We start from the raw sequence: 27,502 nt of genomic DNA on the forward strand, positions 1-27,502 counted from the left end.
TATGAGAGTGATACGATGGAGGTAGATGTGAAATTCGAGCTCCGTAGTTTTATGGGAACAACTTCAAAGGCCACCACCAACCACCACCACCACTTCATAATGTAAAAGCATGAGTCTGGGCACGCCATCTCGACACTTAAAGGAATGGTGTGATTGGCTTATCGTGAACATGTTTGATCTACTGAGATTCCCTGGTGTCTTTACGAAGTCGGATTCGCAGTAAACGTGGTGCAATACACGCTTGGGACCACTAGATTTTCGCCCTTCTAAACTAGTGACACCATTGTGAGCCACAGCTTAAACACCTGTCAGCAGATTTGCGAGGACAACGAGGAGAAATTGGCTATTATCGTATCGACCTTGAGGACGGCTTAGAGTCACATCACGCTGAAGCCAGGAGGACCGCGTACGTCCCGCATTCCCTTTGCAGTGAATGAGCTTCAAGTACTCGAGCTTGCAAGTCGCAACCCTGCCGAAACAGGCACAATGGTCATTTGTCAGCTATGCTGCTGGTCTTCCCCAGTTCGTTACCTGTCCACCTTCACGCCATTGTCGTTCCTTCTACAGTCACCATAGTCCCTTCCTCTCTGATTAGGTTCATGCGCATATCAAAAGAGGCCAGGAACAGGTAGAATTATCGCAGTCGAATTATGCCTCATCTTGTCCCCCCCTTCCAGAAGGGTCATTGAAACTGTGCCATAAAGAAGCAGCTTCGTCATTTTACGCTACTCAGCAAACCAACTAGTGAAAGACCATGCCTGTGACCTTTTCTACTTTTCTTTTTTTGACCCTCCTAAGTCCCTCTTACATGTCGTATCGGAAAGGCACACTGTCTAACTAGTTCAAAGGAACAACAGTGTATTCCTGCGATGAGGTGACATAAGGGGATAGCGGATTTCACACTACGACTCCCGTACCTTCTTTTTATTATTGTTGTTATTATTACTCCTATCATCATCATCATCATTCTCAGCATCATATCGAGATCAACAAACTGATCTTCTTGCAGTTTGCCTAGTCAACGTGACAACTCTATAAATCAGCGGAAAATGAGATTTCATAGCTAATTATCAGTTACTGTTCACCTCCAACATTAATTGAATTTAATTGAGTTGAGTTGGCCTCGAGAACAAGCTGTAGGTGTCGCGTCGATCGCCCAAATAGTGAGGATGAGAGAACGCGAGAAGCGTTCCGAGTGCATGGAGTTCGATGTACTTTTTCCTGTTGTAATTACGGTACTGAAAGCGTGGTGTGGTTCTGTTCGGTACCGCAGCGTAACCACACGAAAACGTCGGGACTATCCTCACTATTGGTGTTGTCGCGAGGGGGAGGCTCTGTCGGTTCTCGAGGCGATATTGGCCACTTTCACAAAAGAGAATCGTCAAGTACGAGTCACTCTTCTAGTGCACCTCGTGGAATTTACATTGCACGCCGGAACGCGCTATTCGGTTGTATACATCCTGCTTTTGGCTCACGTCTAAAAATCTACCAAGGCCTCGTGACTGTCTGCAACGATTCATGCCCAGAGCCCCCGCGTTTTGGCAGTGGTCCAGTGGTGGCCGCCATTCTAAAACCCGGCCCAATCGACGCTGTCAGCCGTGAGACGACGGAGATAGTAAACTGGGAATATTTACATACTCCGCGTTGACAATCTGACCTTCAAAACCGGATGAAACCGTGCTCTCAACTGCGCCCGATAAACCCTGCCTGGAGGGAAGGCCCGCATTACCCTTACGTGCCAATGGCAGCGTCGTTTGTAAATTAGGAGTTTTTATGGCAGCTGATTCAAAATGAAGAAAAGACGTTATTCGTGTTGCTTCGGAATTGCAGTTTGTATTATTGTAAAGCAGGGCGCTGTCGGCAATAAAATGGGTACTACCCCTTTTGGGCCCTTCAGTGGATCCATTCAATAAATAAATAAATGTATATATATCCCCCCCCCCCTTCAGTGGACACCTTTTTGGAGAAAAATGTGCCACCGAAGCCGGTCATTTGTTGGTTGTTGTACTTTGTCGCGGCATAGGCTGATTCTTTTTCTGGCTGATTCTGGCAATTATGAAATTCTGTCTCACAGAAGTCAGAAATATAGCACTTTTGTTTTCACAGGAGATCGTTTGCTTCACAGGAACCGGGTGTACCTCAAAATAAAGTGATCGAAATCTCCGTATCTCCGTGACTGTAAATAAATGTTATCTGACTATAAAATGAACAGTCACACACGGGAAACTGCCAACAGCGAACCTGGACACACAAACGCAACCACCGAACTTGGACTAACCTAATAATAAATTAATTAACGTGCTGTGCTGTCCACCCTCCTAAAGCTTACGGCTGCTAAAATGTGGCTTTCGTTCGCTAAAACGACTTTGACAGACATGGATAATTCGTGAATTTGAGCGGTTAAATAGTGACGTGTTTTTAAATACGGCATATCGTCTTACGAAGCAATCGAGCATTGTAGTTGATTTTCCTTGTTTCAGAACGTGAATTATTCGACAACGGGGATTTCGCAACCGGGAATATCGAGATCCTCCCGTCACGTACTGTAGAGACTGCTTTTCTGTTGACAATCCTGTTTCCTTTTTGTCCGTGTAACTGCGTACCATTTCTGGCATTTTCATAAATGCGTGATATTTCTATACATAGCCATATTCCCCCGCTGTTCGACTGAAGAATTGCGAAATGTTACTTTTCGATCGTTGTCTGTCCGCATAATCAAATAAACAAAACATGAACATGAACAACAAGAGGGAGCGATACTCGGTCCTCAGTTGTTCATCCATGCCAACATTAGGCCGACGTGCCAATCTACAAAACGGCTCAATATGTAGCGGCTCAAAACGGCACATCAGAGGCGTTGGCGGCCCTCTTTGGAGCGTTGCGAGAGCAAATTACGTAATTAAGTGCGGAGGTCCTGACGTGGAGTTCAAGAGAACTGTATTATGAGGCTCGATTGTTGCCCGTGATAATCCGTTTTCGGTATAGTACGAGGAATACATGCCGCATATCGACGAGCTACGGCGTCCTGCATGATGTTGCTTTTCTATCATGGAACTAATTGGCTGCATGATGGATATTTAGAGAGGCGCAAAAGTGCGAACATTTCTGCTCGCTAAATGAACAAAACAGCGACTGACTTCTATGATAATTGAATTAGAAATTTGTATTTTCTGCCATGGGCATACGTGCATCCCTTTCGATGTTTGATATTTCGATATTGATCCCTTCTATATTTCGACGGTAAGACTGGCTTGGTCGTGTGCTCTTCTCGTCCCATGTATTCGTTTCCCTCAAATCCAAGGTAACGTTACCGTCGTCCAGCCAACACCAGCTAAGCCTGCTTGCTCCTGTTATATCCTTTGCTTTGCTGAAGATATATTTTAAGTTCAGCTAACATACTGGGAGCAACTCTTGGAGAAGCGGTAAAACTTATTAAAAAAGATATTTCAGAAGGTCAGTGTATCAATTTATCGTGTACCAGACATGTGCAGGCTGATCAGAAATACTACTCAGTGCTAGCTCTGGTGCAAATATCCTTACGCGAAGTGTAAGCAATACTGCTTTGGCACCTGTAGATATGCACTCTGTGTACCATGACTACAAGAGCTGTAACGTTGCAAAATGTTGCTTCAAAGTTGGAGTTGCATACGTCAATGTTAAAAATAGCTACACGTCTACACAGATAAGAGAGTACTCAAAAAGGCAGGTGAACATATGTACTTCATACGTGATCCAGATCAAGAACCTTCTGGTGACCGATAAGCTAAGAGCTACACACATTTAGGTAATGTGAAGGAAGGGAAGTTTATGCATTCCATGATTTGGCATGGCAGCAACACAAACTTCCAAATGGACCGAGCCATTTGCCCCCATAACTGTGTATTCATCTAGGTATATGTCCTACTACTTTCTTGTCTTCTATGGTTTGATTTCAAAATAGAAACTTCCTTTTACTAATACAGTCTGTCCAAATGATCTTTTCTTTGAGGTGTCAATGTACTGTTCCCTAGTGGGCTCAGCCGTGTTTGACAACTCCCATGATGCCAAGAAAATTGTTTCCAGTTTTGTTACAACAATTATGTGTAGAGATTTCTACATGTTTATGTTAAAATGAGCAGAACAGCACCAGTTCTGCTGTGTGTAGAAGAATGTAACGACGCATAAAAATATAAACATGTATGAAGCTAGAAGTAGGATGCAAGCGACCTGGTGACAACCTGGAGATGATGACATTCCTTGAGATTGCAGTAAGACTTCCTCAATCTCAAGGAATGTTGTCATCTCAGTAAAAAATATACGTTGTATGTATGAGTACACAATGTATGGAGGCCTATACAGAGCATCATAAGAGAGAGAAAATGCACATTCCCCTTTAATTTCTACACTGATGTGTTCCTGCTTTCCATGTCTCCCCATTTGAAATTAAATTAAATTTCAGTATTTTAGGTTTGTTGTTGTATGTCCATTTAACAAACGTATGCAGGAGTGTCGCCATTCACTGTAGTCATTTGTTCCTTGCTCGCTTACTTAGCTTAAAATACAGCACAATAAATCTGCGGCATACTTGTGCGAGTTGCGTAATACATCAAAATTTTGTTGCATTTCAACTTCCTGTATTCTGACATATACGTTTCAACCGTTTCCAACACGACATCCAGACCCATCTCTCTTGCATTCAGAAAACGTGATGGCAGACTACACGCATTGTACACGTCGTGTTAGCACGTCATCCATGGTTCCCCCCAATCGACTGTGACTCACTGAAGTATTTTGTCTCACATATTTGTCATGCAAACTAGCTGTCAGAATCGCGACAAAGAATGCGTCAACGTACGGAGGCCTCGTCTGTGTAGACACAAACATACATACATTCACTCCGGCCCATTCTTTCTGACATTTCCTTCCATGCACGCTCACATTCCAACACACACGTAAAAGCTGTGGAAGGGCAGCATTTTGGATAGTGACATCGACTGCACAGGCTAAACGAGCAACTAAACGCAAACACAAAAGCCCTATCTTTCATATCTTTACTTGGGCATTGGGCATGTTGCGCCTGTTCGGCCTCTGCAATTTGTTACTATAACAAATATGTCCGTTGTTTTATGATACACATTCATTAATACTATAGTTACATCAAACTGTGCTTTTTAAAAGAAGCCATTTTAAGAGTACGCCTCTCATTCATTTGGCTGCCAGCGAGTTAACGTTATTGAGGTTGCACTGTCATCGTTAGTCTAGAAGTGTGTTTGAGCACACAGTGCGTGTATGGAGACAAGTCTTTGAGGCAGGTTCTCTTCGCATGCCGGGGTTACATAAAGAACCTATGCCGACACACCAAATTCCACAAGTTCTCCATCTGACATTTTTCTTACGTTTCGAGCTCAGTCAGTCGTATTCTCAGTTAGCCCTCCGGGTCCCTAGAGCCTAGTGCGCTCAGAGGGGTCCTCCCTTTGATTCTTGAACCACTTTACTGTAGTGCCATCCCTTGCCATTCCTTCCACTCAAGGGCACACTATATCACCTTCCACCGAGAGTAACGAGAGCCCTTGAGTAATGGCAATTAGCCACGATGACCTACATACAGGGATGACACAAACACATTAGCCTCCAATGCCCAAGAAACTACAGATAAATAAAATAACTTTAGGGCAACAGCCAAAGTGCTGACTCCAGGACCCAGACCAAGGTAATCTGTAGCGTTCTTGAAATAGGAGGGCCCATGTTCCAGTCCTGGTTCCAGCACATTGGCGTTTTCCTGAGATACTGGAATTTCAGTCCTTGAGTATCCCGAGTGGACGACTGTAGCGATATTGCTGTTGCCGTTTGTGAGATGTTGTTTGAGTTTGTGGGACATGGAAAAAGGGCTATATAGGTTAAGAGAAGACAATCAGATCGTACAACGATGACAATTGCATGACAGAAAGAATAGGAGAGGGCCCCCCTCAAGCATGCTTGGCTCGAGGTAACCCTGAGGGCAGAGCCAGAATACAGTGGTAACAGATTGAGAACAGCAACCATTGCAACTGTCACAAGCCCATCCTTCACAATCGTAGTTGGAGGTCAGATATGCAAGTTCAGACTGTTAAATTTTTTGAAGAATAATGTTTATTTTTTGTTACCAAGGGTTTGGAGGGAGGTACAGACAGAAAGCTACTAAAGCATAGCTTGACCAGGCCTGACCTCCCCCCCCCCCCCCCCCCCACCTTCGCTAGAGCATCACACCTTTCGCCTATTGTGAGGAGACTAAGGACGACACACCTGACAATGATCAGTGCAGGACGTACTAAAGGCTCTAGCAGGTCAGGCCTAGTATGCTGGCAACCACTTTGGTGCATCTAGTCTTTAGCATGCAATGACACCAGAGCACTAGATACATCATCACTGCATGCCAGTACTGCAGCGGTATTTGCTTTAGGCTGCACAAGATTCCAACCATCGGCGACAGGATTTTCTTAGCGATACACCAAACATAGGGATCACGTGCCCAACACGCACTCAACTCAGAACTCTTAATTCTGGAAACCTGGTGTGATCTTTCTGACACCTGCCGCAGTTAACGCTCCCCCATACATTTCTATCCATGCCGTGGTAAATACATTACAACTGTATGACAACAGCACACCAATAGTCGGCACAGCGTACACTTTTTAAATAAGCCCTCGTGACGGTGTTCTTACAGGGCAGACCTCGTTGTGGCGAAAGAATTGCATTTCATGAATGGAACCAGCAGTGGGGCTTTTCTTCAACTGCCATTCTGTAATCGAAGTATGCAAATAGGCATTGGCTTCAGCTACTACTGTGCTGCTTTCAGTGTCATGGCTTTGTGGAACCACTGAGAGCAGTTACAGAAAACTGTATCACAGGACACGCAAGTTTGTAGTGCAAGAACTACTATGTTGACACTCAGATAACTCTGAGTCCTGCCATCAGCACGCTTTTCCGAAGTCGTTTGAAGTTCATTATTTCTTGGCCGTTGGTGGATTGGTGTATGTTTGTGTCATATTGGTATGGAGCTCGCTTCAGCTATTTCTCGTTGATGGAACCAAAAGGTGTTTATGGGCTGTGAAGCTTTGTTCTTCCTCAAATGTGCAGAAATCGTGTTCTGGTTTGTCCCGTCGAATATACTATGTTTGAAAGTGGCATGAAATACAATCTGTGCAAATTTGCACACCTTTTTTTCTTCCGAAATGATGACGTTAAAAGTTACAGATTTGCCCAAAATAAAATATTAGAGCTCGAACCTTGGTCAGGTGCTTGAAAAACGAAGTTTTGGAATGGATAAGGGATTTCAAATTCTGAAATCACATAATGTTCACCTGCCTATTGGTGCAAAAAGTACGTCTTTGTACAGACCAGTAAACCTCACATCTTGCAAACCGAACTGATATTCCTTTCACACATTTACTGAAATCTATGCGAACCTAAGTCACAGAAATCAACCTCACTCTGAATTTTGTGTAGCATTCCACCGTTAGAAATCTTCATGGCGCTTGTTTTCGGTGTAGTGGCGTCAAGGCGTCTGTACAGAAAATAAACGAAAACGAAAACTGGCTTCGATATTATGCCAGCTTGACGAATCCTCCTGTCTGTTTTCAGTTGACCCGAAAATCCCGCTGGTATACGTTTCACCGCAAGTTCTTGTGTGCTTTGCAATTGACTATTACGTCGCCTCGCAACGACAAGAATTCGATTACATCCAAATATACACCCATCCGCTTCCGATGTCTTCTGCGTCGTTCGATACGAAAACAACGAAGTGCTCGCGCATGCAACAAGCCTTTTCAGAGGAAACGCCCTGAGCTAAGAATTTCGTTAGCTCTTAAAATGACCCATCATATATATCGAGTCGTCAATATGATTATGTGTGCAACAAATGAGAAACGGTCAACGGCACTTCAGCCCCTACTGCAGGCTGCCGTCACGGAGCAATTCAAAAGCTGCAACCGCCAAACGTTTCAAACCGGCTCCCGCCAGCGCACGGCTCGCTTGGTATGCTTCTATTACACAGCAGATGCCTTCATTGCCTTCAGCAGTACGTTTTGTGCACACAACTTACAACATTTGAGGGAAACTCACCATATTATTGCAGTAATGTATCCGTTACTCGCTTTCGCCACTCGAAATATTTACGCGGGCACATCGGAAACGGAAACCCGAGCGCACGTGACCCTCGCTGTTCTTACGAGGAGGATATTTCCTCCTCGATACTCTCCTTCTCTCTCTTTTTCTCTCCTCACCCAAAAGGATCTCTTCGCGTAGCACATGCCGCATGGCCGCAACGAGCATCGTTGTCGCGTATCCGAGGGTCCGGCGATGCAGGACAAAAAAATGTTTTGGCAGAAAAGACGTCGTGACTCGATGACATTGGGGGGATCTTTGGTCATGGCTAGAACAACAGTTGTCCCGCACAAAAAAAAAAAAAAAAGGACATGAACATGGCGCATAGCACACCCTGCGGCGAATGGTGTAGTTTTGCTTCCGATTCGCGGAGACAGCGGGGCGTACGCCTCCCATATTCAACCAATCAGGAAAGAGAACAGTAACATTCTCAGTGACTGTTGTTCCTGAGCGTGTTTTGTCGTGAAGTTACGTTTATAGAGTGCAGTGAACCAAAATTCGTTAAAAATTGAATTAATAAAACAGTTACGATGACCAAGTGACTGACACGTGACAGGGCTATTTCCCTTCTAACACGACCGAGAGGAGAACAGTCCGTGCCCTTCCTTGGCATTATTTATGTAAGCAGGAAGTCTGTTGAGTTCTTGTATCACGGCATCTTGAAGCAGTTGAAGTGGAGCGACAAGACCACGTCTTCCATGTCGTCGGCTGCATTGTCTTTTCGAAACAGAGTCCTAACCCATAGTGCAGGAGCAGAACAATTGAAGAAACGAACAACTTCGCTGATTCGATGTTATAAATTCTTCGGCACGCTGTGCAGACAACGAAGGCTAGTAAAATTAGAATCAAGACAAAACACAAACGCATGTTATGTTAACGGCTTTCCAACTAAGCTGGAACCAGTCGTTTGTCCAGAATCCCAAGCACGGATGGGTGTTGGGAAAAATGGGGGGGGGGGGGTCGTTATTGTAGTTACGTCATTACGGCTTAACATACGGCATAACTTACCGACATGTGTCTCAAGCTGAAACCGCAAGGGCGCCCCTGTAGGGGGTACACTGGTAAAAAAGTTAGGGGGAGTGTCACTGAACATTTGGTGAACACTGAACACACTTTTGATGGCGTACGCCAGCAAGATCACCGCAAACAGGTAGAATGACTGTTCATTATTATGGTATGTACTAGCAGCACTTCACACTTACCGAGACACAAACGGACTTACTCACAACGGTATTCATTCATCAGCTGACGTTCTTTAATCGAGATATGCAGCCGGTCTTTGAGACCTTGATTGGTATGATCGTACGTAAGACAATTTATCGTCTTCGGTGATATAGGGCTAAAGGCAAAAGCGTGAAACCACTCTGCAGCTAAGTCATATGCAAGAAAAAAAGGCTAATCATGGCTCATAAGTTGGGTTCCAGGTTGTCGGTGTTTGTTTTTTTCAGAAATTGAGGGCTGTTATCGGCATCTATTCCGTGTTGAATTTTTTAAAGGAATATTTAGAGCAGCAAATAAGCGACCAAATTTGGGTGCCGGGACTATATTACAGAAATCGGTAATGCAGAAATCACAGAAACGATAGTGCGATTAAGGTATTTTCAGAAATGCATAAACGAATACTATATACCTTCATATATTACATGCATGAGCGCCGTTGCGCTCGTGGCCTATTTCAAGAAGCGAATCGCTAGTGTTTCAGAATCCAAAATTTCGAACACAGTTTGCACATATTCGAATTTTGTTTGAAATGGGCTGAATTTACACAAAATCATGCGGCGGGTGCTTTCCGACATTTCCGAAAAATGCCGAAAACTATAGAAACCCTATACTCATAAGTCATAAGAAAAAAAATTAAATGAAAAAATTAAAATGCCTTTAATCATTCATTAATTTTTTAAAATCATTCAGTGTTTTCATACGTGAAGCGTCCTGGAACAGCTGGTCACACCGGTGCAACCTAGAGTCACTTGTGACTCTAGTGCGACCTACTTTTCCATTTTTTTTCTTTCTATTTCTGTTTCTATTTCTATTAAGTCATAAGAAGTCGGAAGACGCTTGGATGACAACTAAACGCGTAAGATGCAGTTGGAAGTTTCATGCACTGCCAGCGTATGTTAACTGAAAATCACTCACTAAGCGGATCACAAAACTCATCACGGCCGTTTCCCTCTCTATTGTGTCTAAACAACTGCACCGTGATTAGCACCTGTACACAACAGAGCACGCTCCTAATGTTGGTTTCGCTCTCGTGAACACAGCTGGGGGGTGCCATCTGCGCCCCTTCTGCGCGTGTGCATATGAAAACGGGGACGAACTCCTAGAAATCTCGTGGCAGGGTGGAGAGCATACGCATAAATACATGGGTGGATTGTCAAAGTTACGGAGGACTGGAACGTATATATATATATATATATATGGATGGGAGCCCTGTCTACTGCCTGTGAGAACGGCACGTCTGCACGGCACAGAAACGTTACGCCAGCTGTGGCCAGCTGGCTGGGGAAACGAATGAGCTGTGTCGTCCTCAGCATTCGTATATGATTCTCTTCTTTTTCTTCTTCTTCTTCTTTTTACTGTGTGCACGGGACTCTAAAAGGACTACCGAAAGCTGGGATACAGGAAACCCTCCGAAGGTACAAGTTAGGGTTCCGTGGTTTCGGTTTTAATCGAAAAACACCGAAAAACATTCGTCGGGTAAATTTTCCCCCGTTCGGTTTTAATCGAAAAACACCGCACACTGAGGGACTTTCCAGGAACGATGACAGAGGTGAATTGATGCTCATGCCCAGCAAGTTGTTGATGCAGATCAGAAAACCATACAGAAATATGATGGTTGTGAAAAATGTCCGTTAACTTTACCGAAAAACGCCGATTTTGTGAAAATCAATAAACACCGAAAAACATACGCCGAATCCGCCCAAACATAAAAACCGAAATCACGGAACCCTAGTTATAAGGTATGGTGACGTAAACTGTTCGATTAAGCTGAGACGAACTGTAGTCTGAACTGCAGTCTTTGATGTGTGTGGCTGACTAATAAGCATACATCTGGACCAAATCAGTAGAGGTTCTAGAGGAGTTTATAAGAAGCCCCGCTTTGTTGCGCTAGCGCACTGTATTGAGCTTAAATGGAACATGGAACTACAGTGGGCAAGATGAAACAGCTGTTATTTTCCGACGTCCACTTTAAAGGTGTGTGACATGTACTGGTCGCGACACGCTTGTCTGAAATCAGTGCCCTGTGGTTTATCCCATATCTCAAATTCTCAGGTGTTGCAAGGTCATTTATATTGAGTAATAAACACGTGCAGCACATGTTCTTCCTTTAAACAATACTTCAACATACATTTCCGATGGCAACCAAGGAAATATAGGCTGCCGAACTACTGACACGCGATTCCAGACAACCGTGTCGCAAGCAGTACAGTGCTGCACTTATATATACTTATCTTCGTTGGTAGGGCGGAGTAATGCAGTTATTTTAGAAATACTTTGATCAGTTGTGACGTTGTGAAGGAAGAAAGACCTCGTGTTCATGCAGCATGCAGCAGCCCCCATCAGGCTATTGAGGTTGAGGTTAGCCACATTTTCCATGATTACAGCGTGAGATTGGTTGCTCATCAGCGGCCAGGCTGGCGATGATGTGAGCTCAAAACAGTCACGAGTGAATGTTTTGTCCAATGAGGTGAGAGCAGAGGATGTGATCGAGGTGAGGAGGAGTGCGATTAGAACATTTCCAGAACTGTGTTATATGTTCAACGTTCCCCAGTACCACATTATCAAACGTTCGTAAGTTGGCCCTCGACTTATCTTTTGGTATTTCTTATTTTGCATTGGCACGTGTTTGACATTTCCGAATTTGATTATTCGCGATTTTCCCGGTTTCGCTTTTACAGTTGCCTTCATACAGTAGTTTAGGTGTGATCGTATATCGTGTCAAGGGGCCTCCAAAGCAGCGTGCATAGTTGTTTCCATTACCTCTTGTTCTTTGGTTCAACAAGGCTGGTAATTAGGGTCCAAAGCGCTGCTACTGCTTCTGAAAGTGCTCCAAAGAGGCAAAATAAGGCGAACACCTTACAAGGAGAGGTATACGTATGTATATTCTACGTACAGAGAAATCAGCTTCTGCTGTTGCTCGGCATTATGCCAACTAATGGTTGGCGACACCCTCCAACTCTTTATCTGTGCTATTTCAGGTGTCATGACATTCGGTAATGATACGTTGAACTCTTATGACGTATATGCAATAATGCCCCCCCCCCCCACACACACACACGCAGCAATTCTTTGCGACACCCCCGTGCTTGGGTTTCGGGATATACCACTGTCTTGCCCTCGCAAAAGTCACGGGCCACATGCAAACCATATATCGGCGTGTCTCGGTCACGTGTGCAATACGCTTGCTGTTAGACTGTATTCTTTTCAAGCATCTAAAGTCGCAAACGTTCCCCACAATATCGCACGGGTGACAGGAACAGAACTTGCAATACATTATCTACGTCTGTGGGAAGGACAAGAAAAAGGTAATTGTGACAAGAATATTGTTCGCGACTTGACACTCCTCCATTTTCGCTACTTCACCTCACCCAGCCGTCACTTTGTCACAACGCGTGGGATATTTAAAGTTCCCATCAGGCGGGGCGCTGACACGCAGCGTAAGTAAGAAAAGATGTCTATAACGCGTCGCAGTTGACTGTAATGAAACTATTCTTATGGCAAAAATGTAACTAAAATTCCTTTCATATTTTATGTAAGTACTTGTAGCCTTGGCATAGATGTACATGTAGTCGGAAAAGCCTTTGAAGAGCTTTCCTTCTGCGCTATTCAACGAACTATTTATTAATGAACTATCTCGTCTGCATGAATAAAAATGAGTTTGTTTCCAAAAACAGCAATAACTGAAGCTCTGCAGATCTCGCATCGTTAGGTGATCAGCTCACATGATCAGCCATAGACCGTTAGCTGACTGTTGTCACTTGGAATTTTGGTCCTGTTCCAAAAGAAAAAAAGAGAAGTCTATGACGCACGGACAGAACGGTGACCCAACCAGGGTAGCTGTCGCTTACTGGATTGGGTTGGAGTGGAAGAAAAATGATATGGAGATTGTGGTTCCACGAATATCGTGCAGCTAGGCTGGAAAGGCTGAAAAGTTACGTTTAACAAATTGTCACAAAAGACAGTACGCCCCGCTCATTCCACAAATCTGTATCGATAACGGTGTCGTTCTGTGCAATGGTTGACACACGACGTGTTATGTGGAGAACGTCTGTTTTGAGAGTGTCATGCATCAACATTCAGGGGCACACAGGCGGCAAAGGTTCATTTCGGCAAGCGGTTCCTATACGGAGAGTAGTACTCCACGAAGATAGGTGGATAGTTTGAGTGGCACCCAAGCTCTTCCTCGCCTCTGAACACTGATACTCTCCCTGGGAGGCAAAACTGCCATGCTGCAGCACGGAACTTGGCAGACGACAAGAGACGAATTCTGTCGTCTGCTGCGTTCCCCGGGCGCACTTTTCGTTCTCTTCCATTGGCAGGGACGACTGCTCAAAGTAACAAATCTTCCCAAACTTCTTTCAGTCAGTACTGCTCAGCCGTATAGGAGCGGTTCAATCGGAAGTGTGACGGTGTGCTGTCATTTACTGTCGGCGGCGCGGAGGGCAGAGGGCAAAGGAATCGTCGCAATTCCGAGCTGTCAGGCACGCTTCGTTGGAGAAGAAACGACGACTAAAAGCGGCACTTGTCGAAGTGTGTTTCCCGTATACAATACGAGGGGGAAGCCCGCACGCAAGGATGGGCACAGTAGGGGTCAACAACAGGAAGTGCTGGTACGAGTATTAGTGCGTATCATGTGTAGAATGTCCAGCTGTGTGTGCAAGCAGGACGGGATGTCGTCAGCTGTGTTGTGATTTATGAGAGCATTTGTTCAGGCCACTGAAACTATTTGTTCAAACAACAGGACGAGAGGCACCACCGATAGAATTTAGGGCACATAAAACTGGCACTCCCAAAGAGGCGTCCTCCTCGTTCGAGCGTGCGAACCTGCGGTGTCCATGTGACTGTTTCGCGCTGTTCGTAATTAATGTCTACAATTCTATACGCTAAACTTTTTTACACCCGTTCAGTTTGAAATGCGTGTGTTATAACTAGCACCCTTTTGAGTGTAACAGCTACACCCTCAATGAAGGGTGTATCAACTAAACTTTTCCACACTACTCGGACTGTAAATAGGGCGTGTTATGGCTACTTATTAAACTTTTATACACGTTTGAGTGTAAAGCGGGTACGCCATAACTGACGCCATCCTGAGTGTAACAACTACACCATCAAGGCTGGGTGTAATAAAATACACCACCAGGAGGGTGTGTACACTATACTTTTTACGCCCCTTTGAATGTAAATTGGGTTCGTCATGACTGACACCCTTCCTAGTGTAAGAGCTACACCGTCAAAGATGGGTGTAATAAAATCCAGCCTCAAAGACGGGTGTAATGGGTCCTATACATTGGCTTTTGCATATGGCATGTGCCTTTAATTCTGAAGAAGCGCCGCAAAGCTACTTCGACTTCTGTCTATATCTGTCAGCGCCTATTCACAGACTATACAACGCTATGCTCGGTACAGAAGAAAAGAAGCCATGTAACCGAACGAAATCGCATGAAAGCCTGGTAACTCCCCGAATGTTTGGAAAGGTGATTTGAAAAACGCGCGAACATCCCACAGAAAATTTCCGTGGAACGTGCGCTGGACCAGATACAAAACACACGCGCGCGCGCGCGCGTGTGTTTTGTATCTGGTCCAGCGCGCGCGCGCACACACACACACAAACAAAACGAGAGGACGTAATCCTGAAGTATCTACTTGCAGCGGTCAGTGCACGTTTTTCACATACGCGTCGTATCGTAGCGGCTCTCCAGCGAACCGCGCTCGTAGCCCATCCAAGCTAATCCACGTGGGTAGCAGAAAGGACGAAAACCGGTCCGGAGTGGGACCGACGAGCTCGCGCCGTTCGTGCGGTCTCCCCACCGGTCCCCACTTCTGTCGACCCCATACTGCGCCATCTAATGAAGACGGAGATAGCCCTCTCCGACGCCTCAAGGTTATGCGCATGTGCATAAGCCGTTGTGAAACAGGTCCAATGTTCCTTTTTCACAACGGTTGTCTGTCACGAGTATTGTTGTCTGCGGTTTTCAGAGCGGTTGTCTGTCGGTAGTATTGCCTGCCGCACGTGACATACTCGTGGTCTAGTGCTTTGACTCTTGGCATTATGACCGCCTCAGCGTGTGTGGCATTGTGTTTTATGCAACAGATGACATATGATGCGACCATACACCGAAATGGACCAAACGCGATATTTACGTTGTCGGTTTTACCGTGTCGCACCATTTTTTCACCCTCATAAATGCAGTCACAGTGTAGGGGTTACACTCGGAAGGGTGTTATGACGAATCCAATTTACATTTAAAGTGTTTACACCCAACCTTGAGGGTGTAACCGTTACACTCAGAAACCTGCTACTGATAACACATCCAGACAACACAGGAAAGGGTGTAAAAAATTTAGTGGATAAACCCTTCTTGGAGGACGTATTTTGTTATCCCCAACTTTAAGGGTGTACCTGTTACACTCAAAAGGGTGCTAGTTATGACACACTCAAACTACGTTCAAAGAGGTCTAAAAATTTAGTATGTGTGTTGCCGCGTGTATAGTGTAGGTTGTAAATTGTAATGTAGATTGTATACAGGGTGTTCAAAATTAAGCTTTCACTAGCACTTTATAAATAGGCGAACAAAAGAAAAATGAGTGCTGCTTTTCTGTTCCTTGAGTAAGAAACAGGTGCTACATAATTAGCAGCACCTGTTTCTTACACAAGTAGCGTAAAGTTGTCATCCGGTTTCCTGTCATCGCTGTGTTTGCGTAGCACTCGTGAAAGCTTAATTTTGAACACCCTGTATGGTGTAGGTTGTTTATTACGAATTATTCAGCTGGGGGATTTTCGTGCAACACCCCGTATACGCTCTAAAAACTGAACTTCACCGCATAGCACGGTCTGCGCCAACCATTGCTACGAATGGTAGGTTTATCGCTTCTGATTCGAAGAGAGATGGGGCGCACGCCTTTTTGTGTCAATTTGGACACATGATAATTGACACAAAATGGCGTACGCCTCCCTCTCGAATCAGAAGCGATAAGCCTATCATTCCCGACAATGGTTGGCGCAGAGCGTGCTATGCGGTGAAGTTCAGTTTTTAGAGTGCATGCATTGCGCTCACATAAATTTGGATCAGCGAGGAAGAGTTCACGTGCACGCGCGTTTAATTCCGGAAACAGCAAGTAAAAACGTTTGACTGATTTCTCGAAATAACCCTCCGTGAAGTCGTGGGAATGACTTGGTGGCGTCCCGCAAAACGAAGAGCTGCAGCGTTACCTCCTTAGCCGACCCCATCGAGACTGACATCTCCACATTTTTTATTCTAATCTATTCCACTTTTACAGCTCGCATTCCATCTGAACTTTTTCGCAAACTGGCAACAGCTTGAAGCATTTTTCTTCCTCTCGCTCTCTCTTTAAATTCCGTGCAAGCGCCGCGAAGGGACTGGGGCTATGAGCGGCGTACACACACGGACATGTGGACAAAGGGAAAGGAGGAAGGAGTGGGGGGCATCGGGGGTCTTCCCCTCTCTGTTTTTTATCTTTTGGCTCCGTTCAGTGGCCCATCTAGCATCGCAAGCACCGGGGGGGGGGGGTTATAATTACAGTTACCTTGTTACAGCTTTATGTATCATTGCCAACATGTGTCCACAAGTAAAAAAAAAAGAAGAAAAACAAGACTCCTACAGGGGGTGCACAAAGAAAGTCGCGGGGTGTTGACAAACAATGGGGGTAGGGGGGGGGCAGAATAATACCCCAGAAACGCGGCAGACTTAATGCATTAAACGTAACTTCATCTCCTAACCAACCATCCTCTCGGCCGTTCTCTCCCCTGATTTGTTGAACGCCTCCTGTTTTCAACATATCAGGGGACAGCAGTATGTCACTCGAGATGATGGTTTGTTAGGAGGTGTTGTTACTGCCATTCCGTTTAATGCATTTTGTGAGGTCGGCAACGGCGAGCTCTTTCCAGCACCACCACCAGCACAACCAGCACCAGCACCACCAGCACCAGCACCACCACCATTGTCGTGTGGCTAGGGTAGAAGCCACTGGTTCCGTTCTGTTTCGGTTTAGCAGTAGGTTCAGTTCTCGTCGTGGTACCTGAAGCAAAGTAGACATGTTCCGTATGTTTCGTATGACAATGACCCCAGGACGTCCAAATACCATTGATATCGTTTACATTCCGCTTCCTGTGTGTTCACTTTTTTGTCATTGTTTCTCAATTCTGACATGCCTCAACGAGGAACTACTCCTTTAGAACAGAACTGATTTCAAAAATCCTTCTATATAGGGTGCACTGTTGTATTGAAGTATACTTTTGGTCGCAAGTATAAAAAAGTCTCCCCTTAGGAAACCGCTTCCTGGACATACTATTCCATTTAGTTTCACCCGACATGGTACCGATTGTCGGCGTCATAATGTTCCCTCTATTTTGAACAGCTTGTCGAGCGTTTTGACATATACAATATACCTCTCTCTGTTTGTAAACAAATGACGTCATAGTGTTCGACAGCGCCACCAATTTGGTAGAGCTGAACTATCCCTCGAAGCTAGAGGAGAACAAGGTCGCGCCCGAAAGCCGCGGTCTTGAGGGGGTTACGATTGTACCTGAAAGAGACGCGAACTTCGTTCCTACTTTTCTTTCAATAGAGGGCAGCGAACAAGTGCCCATTCGTGGAACCTCCCCCCCCCCCCTTCCGATTTGTTTCGGTTTCAGTCTGTCTACCAACGTCATAACGTTTCTCGGGTAGAGGTCTATTCAAGCGCAAATTAAAAGATCATCTAAGGAGTCTCTATTACAGGTAATTCTGCTGAAGTTGTTCCTGTGTTGCTTTTTTTTTTTGTATCTCTTTTCTATTTCGTGGGCGTTGAAATATGATTGGACCAATTGTGCTCGTTAAATGGCATCTGCTGTAAGTTTGATGCTCTGTGACTGCTGCTGGCGCCGAGCCCTGCGTCACTAGGGGAGGCTTACGCGGGCCCGCTATTGTGATGCATTTCCTATTAAAGGGAATAATGAAATGAAACGAAACTTCAGCACATAACATTAACCACCATATCTCAGCAACACCACATAACCATAACGATAGGCGTTATCAATCATGACTTGCACGGAGAGCGGAACGTACGCTTTACTGTGACAATAAGCATAAATGTAACGTGTCACAAAAAAGCGTGCGCTTCCCATTTTCCGCAACACCGCTATCACTCTTGAAATAGAACTTCACCACATCCCAGGCAGCACACTGCTGAAAGTCGAGTGCAATTGGGGTGGACGGGTAGGTGGAAGGCCTTGAACAGAGCCATGAAACTAAAGAACATTGATAAGGCACATGCCGTCCACTCCTATACGCTCTGCAAGTAACCGAGCGTTCTGCGCATATCTCCTCTCCCGGTTACTCTACTCGGGAAGCCCCATTGGCTACGGCGGCGCCCTCTCTCTTCCCTCTCACAGCCTCCTCTCATGCGCAGAGGCGCACTTGCACAGCGTATTGCACTCGACTTTCAGTACATTGTGCTGCTTGGGATAGCAGGTTGAAGACCAAATATTGCACATTATGATAGGTTATCTCTCCTGATTTGTAGAAAGCGCTGGGCGTAAGCCTTTTCGTGCAATTAACATTACCGCTTAAGTGTCACAAAATGGCGTACGCCTCCCGTTTTTATCCCGTCGGGGGGCAGAACGATGCCTTTCGGGATGGGGGTTGGCCAACAGCGTGCTATGTGGTAAAGTTCTGTTTTAGGTTCCCTGAGAAGTCGGCCCAGGACGCACATTCCCCCCGGGCGTCAGTCGTGACGTTGTCCACCCCTGTGAGGCCGAGAACGGCGAGCCGTTTCATCATCACCACCACCACCATCTGCTTTAAGAGTGTACGACAGTTTGTCTCTGCGACAGGGGCGAACGCAAATCTGGAGAAACCACGTGACAAAGTCTCTGTCCACTTAGAAGGCAGCAATAAACCGGCGTGGTTCTCCACTTGGGTTCACAGAAGAAACCACGTGTGCCTCCCAGGACCTCCTAACCTTCAGCTGTTTTCTCCTTGCCCCTTATTTGGGAGAGGGACCAATGAGGCCGCTCCACGGACAATAGGGGAGAGTGGGAAACAAAGAAGCTGCGCAGACAGCTGACCTACTTGCATAGCGTATATCAAGAGACATTATTCGGGACGGTGCAGGAGCGTGTTATACAGTGAATTTCTGTTTTGCAGGGTTTATACGCTTGCATACTAGCATTCCACTGAAGCGATGTCGTCCAGCAAGCCGAGTTCAACGCAAACATCCGACCAGGAAGCACTGCATTCTTCCGGTGGTGCCGGCAGGCATTCATCTTGCCAGTCACGTTCCGGCTAGCTACGTATCGATCCGGGCCGGTCGAAGCCATAACGGCGCATTGCTCCAAAGAGCTTGTCGGCATGCGGAGCGAGAGCGGCATTCTGAAGCAAACGGTTATGGGCTGTCAGAAATGGCAGTGCACGTGGGGTTCAGTACGACATTTTGAACGGTAGCGCGGATTCATGACGACGTGACCTGTACTGATTGTGTTTCGGAGAACTCCGAAAAAAAAAAAAACTCTAACGGAGCCGTATTATTATAGCAGCCAAAAAGGGAAAATAATAATAACAGCAATAACTCGGAGTAGATTTACATGTAAGGCCAAGGGGGTATACTCGGGGGAATCCCGATCGAACAATACGGAACAATTTCTCACGAGATCTATGCAGGAACAGCATCCTCTCAACGGCAAGCTCGCCGTCGCTGCCTAACGCAGCTTGGGCGCAGCACAATTTCCATGGCCACGCTCCTTGGCGGCGTCCCTCGGCCTACCCAGTGGGCCGTTACCACTTCCCTGCTCAGCTTCCTGCAAGATTCGGGCCTTGCGTCCGCCCTATGCACGCCTTATGGCTGTGTTACGTCGTGCGTGTGCTGCTCGGACTGTTTCTTTTTACTGTTTTGTTTTCAGTTTTTTAAATCTTCAGTAGGCTTTTAGCAAGCCGGCTTTACCATGGCTGACATTTTTTCTTTTCTTTTTTCTTATTCTTTTTTTCTTCTATTAAAATACCCCCCCCCCCCCCACTCATCAATTAGGTGCCGTTTCATTTTTTCCCTCTCGATTCATCTGTAACATTAGGCGGGTGTAGTAAGAACAACATGGAGATGATCGCTCATGTGAGCCGGGAGAAAAACATTACTTGTGTGCAGGGGCGGTGGAAGGGGGGGGGGGGTTACAGGGGTTACTGTATAGGCTCCCTGAATTTGTGAAGGGGGCGCAAAATTCCCACGGAGGTGAAGCACCAAAGTGTTACTTCAGATGCCAATTGCGAATAAAATGCCATAAACCCTTTCCCATTGCCATTTTTGGGACCTGGGAATGAATTGGTGGTGGCGGTGGGGGATGGAAATGAGCGCCTGGGGTCCCCTCGAATTCAGGACGTTGCGCCGCTCCTGCTTGTGTGTGAAAGCGAATAAGTATGCACGTGTGTGAGTGGAAGAAGATGGTAAAAGATAGCTATTAATATGCGGAAGGGGCTGCGATCTCCATCATATGTTTCGCCAGGCGTCAGGACGGTCATCCCTAGCGGCTCCCCCTATAGCTCAACCCCAAGCAGCAAAATGTGGATAAAACCGGACGACTCTGCGGTGCGCGCATTCCATATTTTATCCGGAATTCATATTTCGTTTTACATATTTTTGTCGCGGCTGGCCGCGGTGAACCGCAAAAGGACTCTCTTCCACTCTCATTTCCACCAATGAATTATGTCCTTTTGCACTTCGCCGCTATCAGCCGCGACAAAAACATGTAAGCCGAAACCAATTAATTACTGCAACAAATGACCCGCTTTCGTGGCAGTTTTTTCTCTAAAACGTGTCCACTGAAGGTCTCAAAAGAGGTAGTACCCGTTTTAATGCCGACGGGGACCTGCTTTAGAAGTTACGTTTTTTCACGAAACTCATTTGAATAAGCGGCTCCAACTCATTCACACGGTGCGCAGGTTGTAGGCGGTATCGGACAGATACTTGTAAAAAATAAAGTTCTTCGATTGGTGCACCGGTTCGCGAATTATTTAACCCCGAGGATTTAACTGAGACATCCGCTATACAACGTTATTGAGAAAGTGTGTTTTCTGAAAAGTAAAAACGCTTTCGTCTTGTAGCTTCTCTCCGTTCACTGACCGTGCGTAGCGGCGGATCTGGGATGTTTAGGGAAGGGGGGAGCGCGGGAAACTGGACGGAGAGAAGAGACACGTACACGCAAACAGCGTTGTTGTGTGTACGGGTCTTCTTCTCTCCGTCCAGTCAGTTTTTCGCGCTGCTTTTTCCCTGTTCAAGATGTGCCAGCTGTCACTGCCTTAACTCGGATACACATATTTCAATAACAAGCGAGGTTGCGGATACGGTTGCGGATTTTACATGCGCGGATACCATCGGATTGCGTATACTTTGAATCTTATCCGCGCTCACGTCTATGCTTCGCCGCATGCATACTACAACTGGACGAATTCATATTTCTCATTTCGGAAAAGAAGCCGTGACCGAGGGGAACGTCCAGTCGAAGGCGATGTTTCATGTGTGTCATGATCGAGTACACCATGTTTCCTGACACATGTGCATGCGAGCAGAATTCACTCCGAGTTTTTCTGAATGAACAGAGGAGGAACGCCATTTATTCCACAAATATCCGGGCGCTTGCGTACTATGAACTGCTTGAGGCGCACGTCGCAAAAACGTACGATAGCTGCACCTGTGCGATGTTTTATTCGGTCTACCCTGGCCGTCATGCTTCACGAGGCGAAAGAAACATAGAATGGAAGGTTGCGGTCATGTTTTCGGTACTGTTGTCGTGAACGCCTTCGGATGTACTAAGACCTCAAGCTCCCTAAAGGTGTTCACGATAACAGTTCCGAAAACATGATAAGCCGGTCGCCCTCTTTCCTTGGAGCGAGTGACATGACATTGCTAAACTCGGATCTGATAACTTCTTTTACCATATCGTATCCGATGCAGTAAATCTCGCCCAAGCAGCACAATGTACTGAAAGTCGAGTGCAATAGGGGTGGACGGGTAGGTGGAAGGCCTTGAACAGACTCGTGATTTACAAGACACATACCGTCCACCCCTATTGCCCTCGACTTTCAGTACGTTGTGCTGCTTGGGTCGCTGATGAAAGCCTAGGTTTTACGGTTATGCTGCAAGCACATCACATACAAGCTAGCACGTAACGAAACTGCGTAGCAAGCAAGGACTCTGGTACCGCTGATGAAAAATCAATTATTTATTCCTAGCACCAACACTTTCGAGCCTTACACTTTCCGATATCGACAACGGCAATAAAATAAGAACGCATGCGTGCGTCCTTTCATTTTGGTTTTCTTTCCGCGACGCAATAGTGGCGCGTGGATTTGTCGAACGAGCGAAACGCCTGAATAAAACACTCATGCGGGCGGCGTGCAGATCGATCTCCCTGTACGGAACTGCGACAACATATGGCACGTTCCTTTTTGTCGCACGCGATGCACCGATGGAATGGAGACGGAATGGAAACCACCCTTTTGCAGGTCCCGTTTGCAGGATACCGTATACAGAAGTATCCCCACGTACCTCCCTAGAAGATATACAGGGTTCGCTAAGATAAACTTCGAGGTTTGTAACGGAGATAAAAGAAACATAAACAGTGTCTGCGCTCTTAGAAATGAACTCCACCACATAGCACGCTCGTAGCCAACCATCATCCGGAATGACAACGTTCTCGCCCCTGATTTGCTGAAAACGGGAGGAGGAGCCTATTTTGTGCCCATTATGCACGGCACAAAATAGGCTCCTCCTCCCGTTTTCAACAAATCTAAGGCGAGAACGTTGTCATTCGGGGTGATGGTTGGCTAGGAGCGTGCTGTGTGGTGAAGTTCATTTGTAAGAGTGTGGAAGCTAAAGTAGATGTTAGAGGACGTATTATGCTCCAAAATTCTATGTCGATACCGCCACTTGGTCCGTTTCTCCGGGGATAAATCGTGAAAATTTAAAAAACGCCGCTGGCTATCCAATCGGCTATCGCTGGTCCCAATCGGCTATACCTGTGTTTCGGCTCCTTCCGTCAGGTGGCGAAACGGTCGAACGCGGCGTTGCAGACGATATCGAAACCAAGTGAACTGAATGCAGGGACTACTATGCGAAGTCGTCTGCAATGCCGCGTTCGACCGTGTCGCCATCTGACAGAAGGAGCTGAAACACAGGTATAGCCAATTGGAAATGTTAGGCAGCGGCGGGTTTTTAATTTTCACAATATATCCGCAGAGAAACGGACCAAGTGGCAGTATCGGCATAAATTTCTTTAACATAATACGCCTCTAACATCTACTTTAACTTCCCGACACTGTTTCTATTTGTTTTATCTCCGTTAAAAACCCCGATGTTTATCTTGGCTAACCCTGTATATACAAGGTACTACAAAAATACGTTTAAAGTGCGACGGTATAAGTACTAAACGAGGAGCGTACTTAAGATGCAGTACATATACTTGGAAAATAAAGTACAGCCACGGAAGTGATTACTGTGTTTCTTTGTTTCCTCGTTCTGTAGGAGTTGCATTCCACAGTGCTCGTCGGTCGAGCTTCCTGTCTTTCTCTGATGGTGATGATGATGAGATAAAGAAAAAAATGGGGGTGGTCTTTCTTTGAAAAATAATCGACTCGTTAATACGTTGTTGTTCTTTCCCCACAATGCATTCGAAAGAAGGAGAGAAACACCATTGAAGCAAGGCCACCTTTATAGCTATCTAAAATATATTATGAGACTGAACATGATATAAAGACAAACAGACAAACGAAAAGCAATTAGAGTATGGAGTAGAAAATACTGAGAGAAGTTGGAATAGAGTACAAATACCCCCCCCCAAAAAAAAAGCAATGAGTAAAATATAAAATACTAACAACAACAACAATAAATGAAGGAGAAGTGATGATGACCTGGGATGTTTCCCAAAATACTAACAAATGTATTTAAAATACAGTATTTTGATTACGGTACTCGAGTCTGCCTCCAGTTCCTTGTATGCTCAACGTGCTGTGCCTGCGCTAACGATACATTTATCTATTGTAAATTTGAATTTGGAGTAGCGTTCATGTCAACTCCCCCTCCGGCCTCCAATTTGTGGCACTTAGGTTACTTCAGGGTATAGCCGCTGGGTGAAGTTTTTTGCACTTGTATAGATGTTTTTTGCTCCTGGGCGAAAATTTTACCACCTAGATGAATTCGGGTGGCATATGTTCTTAAATTTGGAATCTGAAGTACTTCATACAGCGCCAATCTTGAAAATATGACGGACGGATTACAGTAGCCGAAAACACCCGTAGGTGAACGAGAAAGTGACGTTTCCGTCGAGCGCATGAGTGAGTGGTGACCTTTTACTGCAGTGTCAGTCACACCTGTCTCTTCCTTTGGATATTTTCACGATGTACATATAAATGAAGCCATAAGAATGCTGAAAATCAGAAACTTCTTTCCCCATTTCAATTTAGGTTTTGGAGGAATTCAAAATGTTAGAAACTTGTAGTTGCCGATAAGCCTTCAAGGAGTTTACTGTACCGGAATATAGGAGCTTTGAGCTTGACGGAAAAGGTCGCCACCAGAGGACGACGGAGACAAAAAAAAGAAAAAAAAAAAGACGCGACTGAGACCTTCGTGACGTGTCGTCCTGTTCACGTCCCTCACACTCAAGGTTCCTATTCAAGTAGGAATTCAAGTTCCTATTCCAGCATGATCTAGCTCGCCGCAATTTTTTTATTTTTCTCCACAGCTTTCCGCTAACCCCGAGTGCGTCGCAAAAAGCTGGTCCTAGATTGCTGTCCTAACAGGCGACGCGACTGCAGACGTTGCGCCTCTGATATGCAATGTCTGGGTCTTTTAGCGTGCACACATGTGGGAAGCACATGTCGCCTCACCCGTTGTTGTGTTCCGTGTAAAATAGCGAAATCTTTGAGTAAGTTTGCGTGAATTAGGGGATCGTGCGCTGCCGCCTTGCAAGCGCTCACGATGTTCACTTTGCATTTCTGACAGTTGATTTCTGACTAGCAGACATATTTGGTGCGCTCTAAAAACATAACTTAATCGCGTAACACGTTCACGCTAAATGCAGGTAACGTTTGACATGTTAGGTATATTGTCAAGCGGCAATTAGGAGAAACAGAGGCAGGGTATAGTCTGAGAAGGCCATAAACTTGTTTAATATAATAATAATAATAATAATAATAATAATAATAATAATAATAATAATAATAATAATTAATGGTGCCGTGATGTTACACGTTAGGTTTGTCTGCCCAGTATGGCGACATCTTGTACGTGCCGCAGCGTAGGACAAGGACTGCGGATAATTTCGAACACCTGGGGTTCCTTTGATGTCCTGCGCGAGAGGGAACTATGTCGAAAAGCTATGCAGATGACGATGAGGATGACAGCGATGATACAGTCTCACAATATGTTATTGTGTTATGTATATTATTCTCATATAATGTCACGGGCCAAGTGAAAGTATAATGACGAACAAAATACAAGTCAATGTTTCCCTGCGCCATGGTGGGGTGCACTTGGGTGTGACCCTTCGACGGCGTTTAGACAATCGCATTCTTTGCTTTCTCTAGAACCAATTACCTATGCCGCTCATAAAACTAGGTCAACCTAGCGTGGTAATGCTTTGATCTCATCAGGACGGGCTAATTTGCATGCGGACGCGTCGGCACGCTTCCCCCGCTGGAAAGAGCGCAGTGACATGAGACACACCCCTGATAATTGTCTCCGGCTATATTCTGTTTCTATATCCCGAGTCGATCGCGCCATCTACCCATTTTTTTACTTTTGTTTGTGACAGACTGCAAGGTTTTATTGTTCGCGCTCGTTAAACGGTGAATTATTGCTGACGGGACTACAGGTCGACTGAGTGTATGTTACGCAAAATGTTGCATACGTGCTTTTAGGTTGTTGGGCTTGATCCGAATTTCTCGAGTTCACGCCATCTGTAAACCTAGTTACACTATGTAAAGTGTAATATCTCGCGATGCTCATGCAGACAATGCCCGGGAGAAAACGATGTCAATAGATCATACTAACAATTCAGGCTGAAATAACTAACCAGCTCCCGTGGCAGAGAGGTTAGGATGATCGCTTTCCACGCCGAGCCCGGGAGGTCACACGGGTTCGAATCCTGTCACCGGCTGTGCTGTCTGAGGTTTTCCTTGGGTTTTTCGAAGACTTTCCAGACGAATGTCGGCACGGTTTCCTCTGAAGTCGGCCCAGGACACATACCAACCCCTCTGTCCCCCACTCCTTCCTGCTGTCCTCCCTCCACCTGTCCACCTCTGTACGTCACTCATAGCCACAGTTGCTTCGCGGCGCTAACAGGGAACTAAAAAGAAAGACTATCGTAAATTATTCTGGAACTATGTCCTTATCTATCGCCAACTCTTACTGGCAGTAAGAGGGCGTATGCAGAAACGCTAAAACGTACGTAATTTGAAGCAGCTGCCGATGGATTTGTAAGAAAATATATATCTGAAGCTCATTTTTTCTCGGTTGAGCAACATAAAAAAAAGTTGAAGGGCGACTCCCAGCCATGACTGACGCGTTTTCGACCATTTTCTCACTCAGCCTCCCTTGCCCAATCCCAGACTCCACGGAGTCTGCAGGCACATCTGGGAACCACTTGCCACCTGCTACCCTAACCCAAAACCACCGGGGCTCTGGTTTCTGTCACAGCGAGTAGAGACTTGTTAAACAGCGAGGTTCGAGGTGAAAGGGCATCCTATCCTTCCCCTATAGTACATTCAACCCATTCTTCGTTGACGTCGGTTACGTGAAGCCGTCGTAGCCAGATCTTTGTCGCACCCAGTGTTACAGCGAGGTATAGAGATACAGAACGAGATACAGAACAACGACAGGACGACGAGATACAGAACAAACACAACACACAGCAGACAAAACATGCACTGTCTGCGGTGTCCGTCCTGTTTCTCCCTGCACTGTTCATTCATGAACTTGTCTCACCAATAAGCCGAAGGGTTTATTTTTATTTTTATTTCGTGTTAGCGCCGCGAGGCAACTGTGGCAATGAGTGGCGTACAGACGTGGACAGCTGGAGAGAGGACAGGAGGAAGGAGAAAGCCGAAAATGTTACATTGAGGACTAGTAAATAAAATAAATAGTAAAATTGTTGATAAATATATTCAATGTGATTGAT

At 45.6% G+C, this 27,502-nt stretch overlaps 1 protein-coding gene and 1 long non-coding RNA gene across 2 annotated transcripts in view; one reads left to right on the plus strand and one right to left on the minus strand.

The window, feature by feature from the left end:
* LOC135400771 (uncharacterized) overlaps positions 1-8,194 on the minus strand; it is a 155,038-nt gene extending 146,844 nt beyond the window's left edge. The window contains exon 1 of the long non-coding RNA XR_010424642.1: positions 8,080-8,194. This is a non-coding gene — a long non-coding RNA (uncharacterized LOC135400771). The remainder of the gene's footprint in view (positions 1-8,079) is intronic.
* The window catches only part of LOC135400763 (cell adhesion molecule Dscam1-like), an 85,962-nt gene that overhangs the window by 2,232 nt on the left and 56,228 nt on the right, over positions 1-27,502 (plus strand). The window lies entirely within an intron of this gene.

This window comes from Ornithodoros turicata, chromosome 7, assembly GCF_037126465.1.
Source record: "Ornithodoros turicata isolate Travis chromosome 7, ASM3712646v1, whole genome shotgun sequence".
Classification (NCBI taxonomy): domain Eukaryota; kingdom Metazoa; phylum Arthropoda; class Arachnida; order Ixodida; family Argasidae; genus Ornithodoros; species Ornithodoros turicata.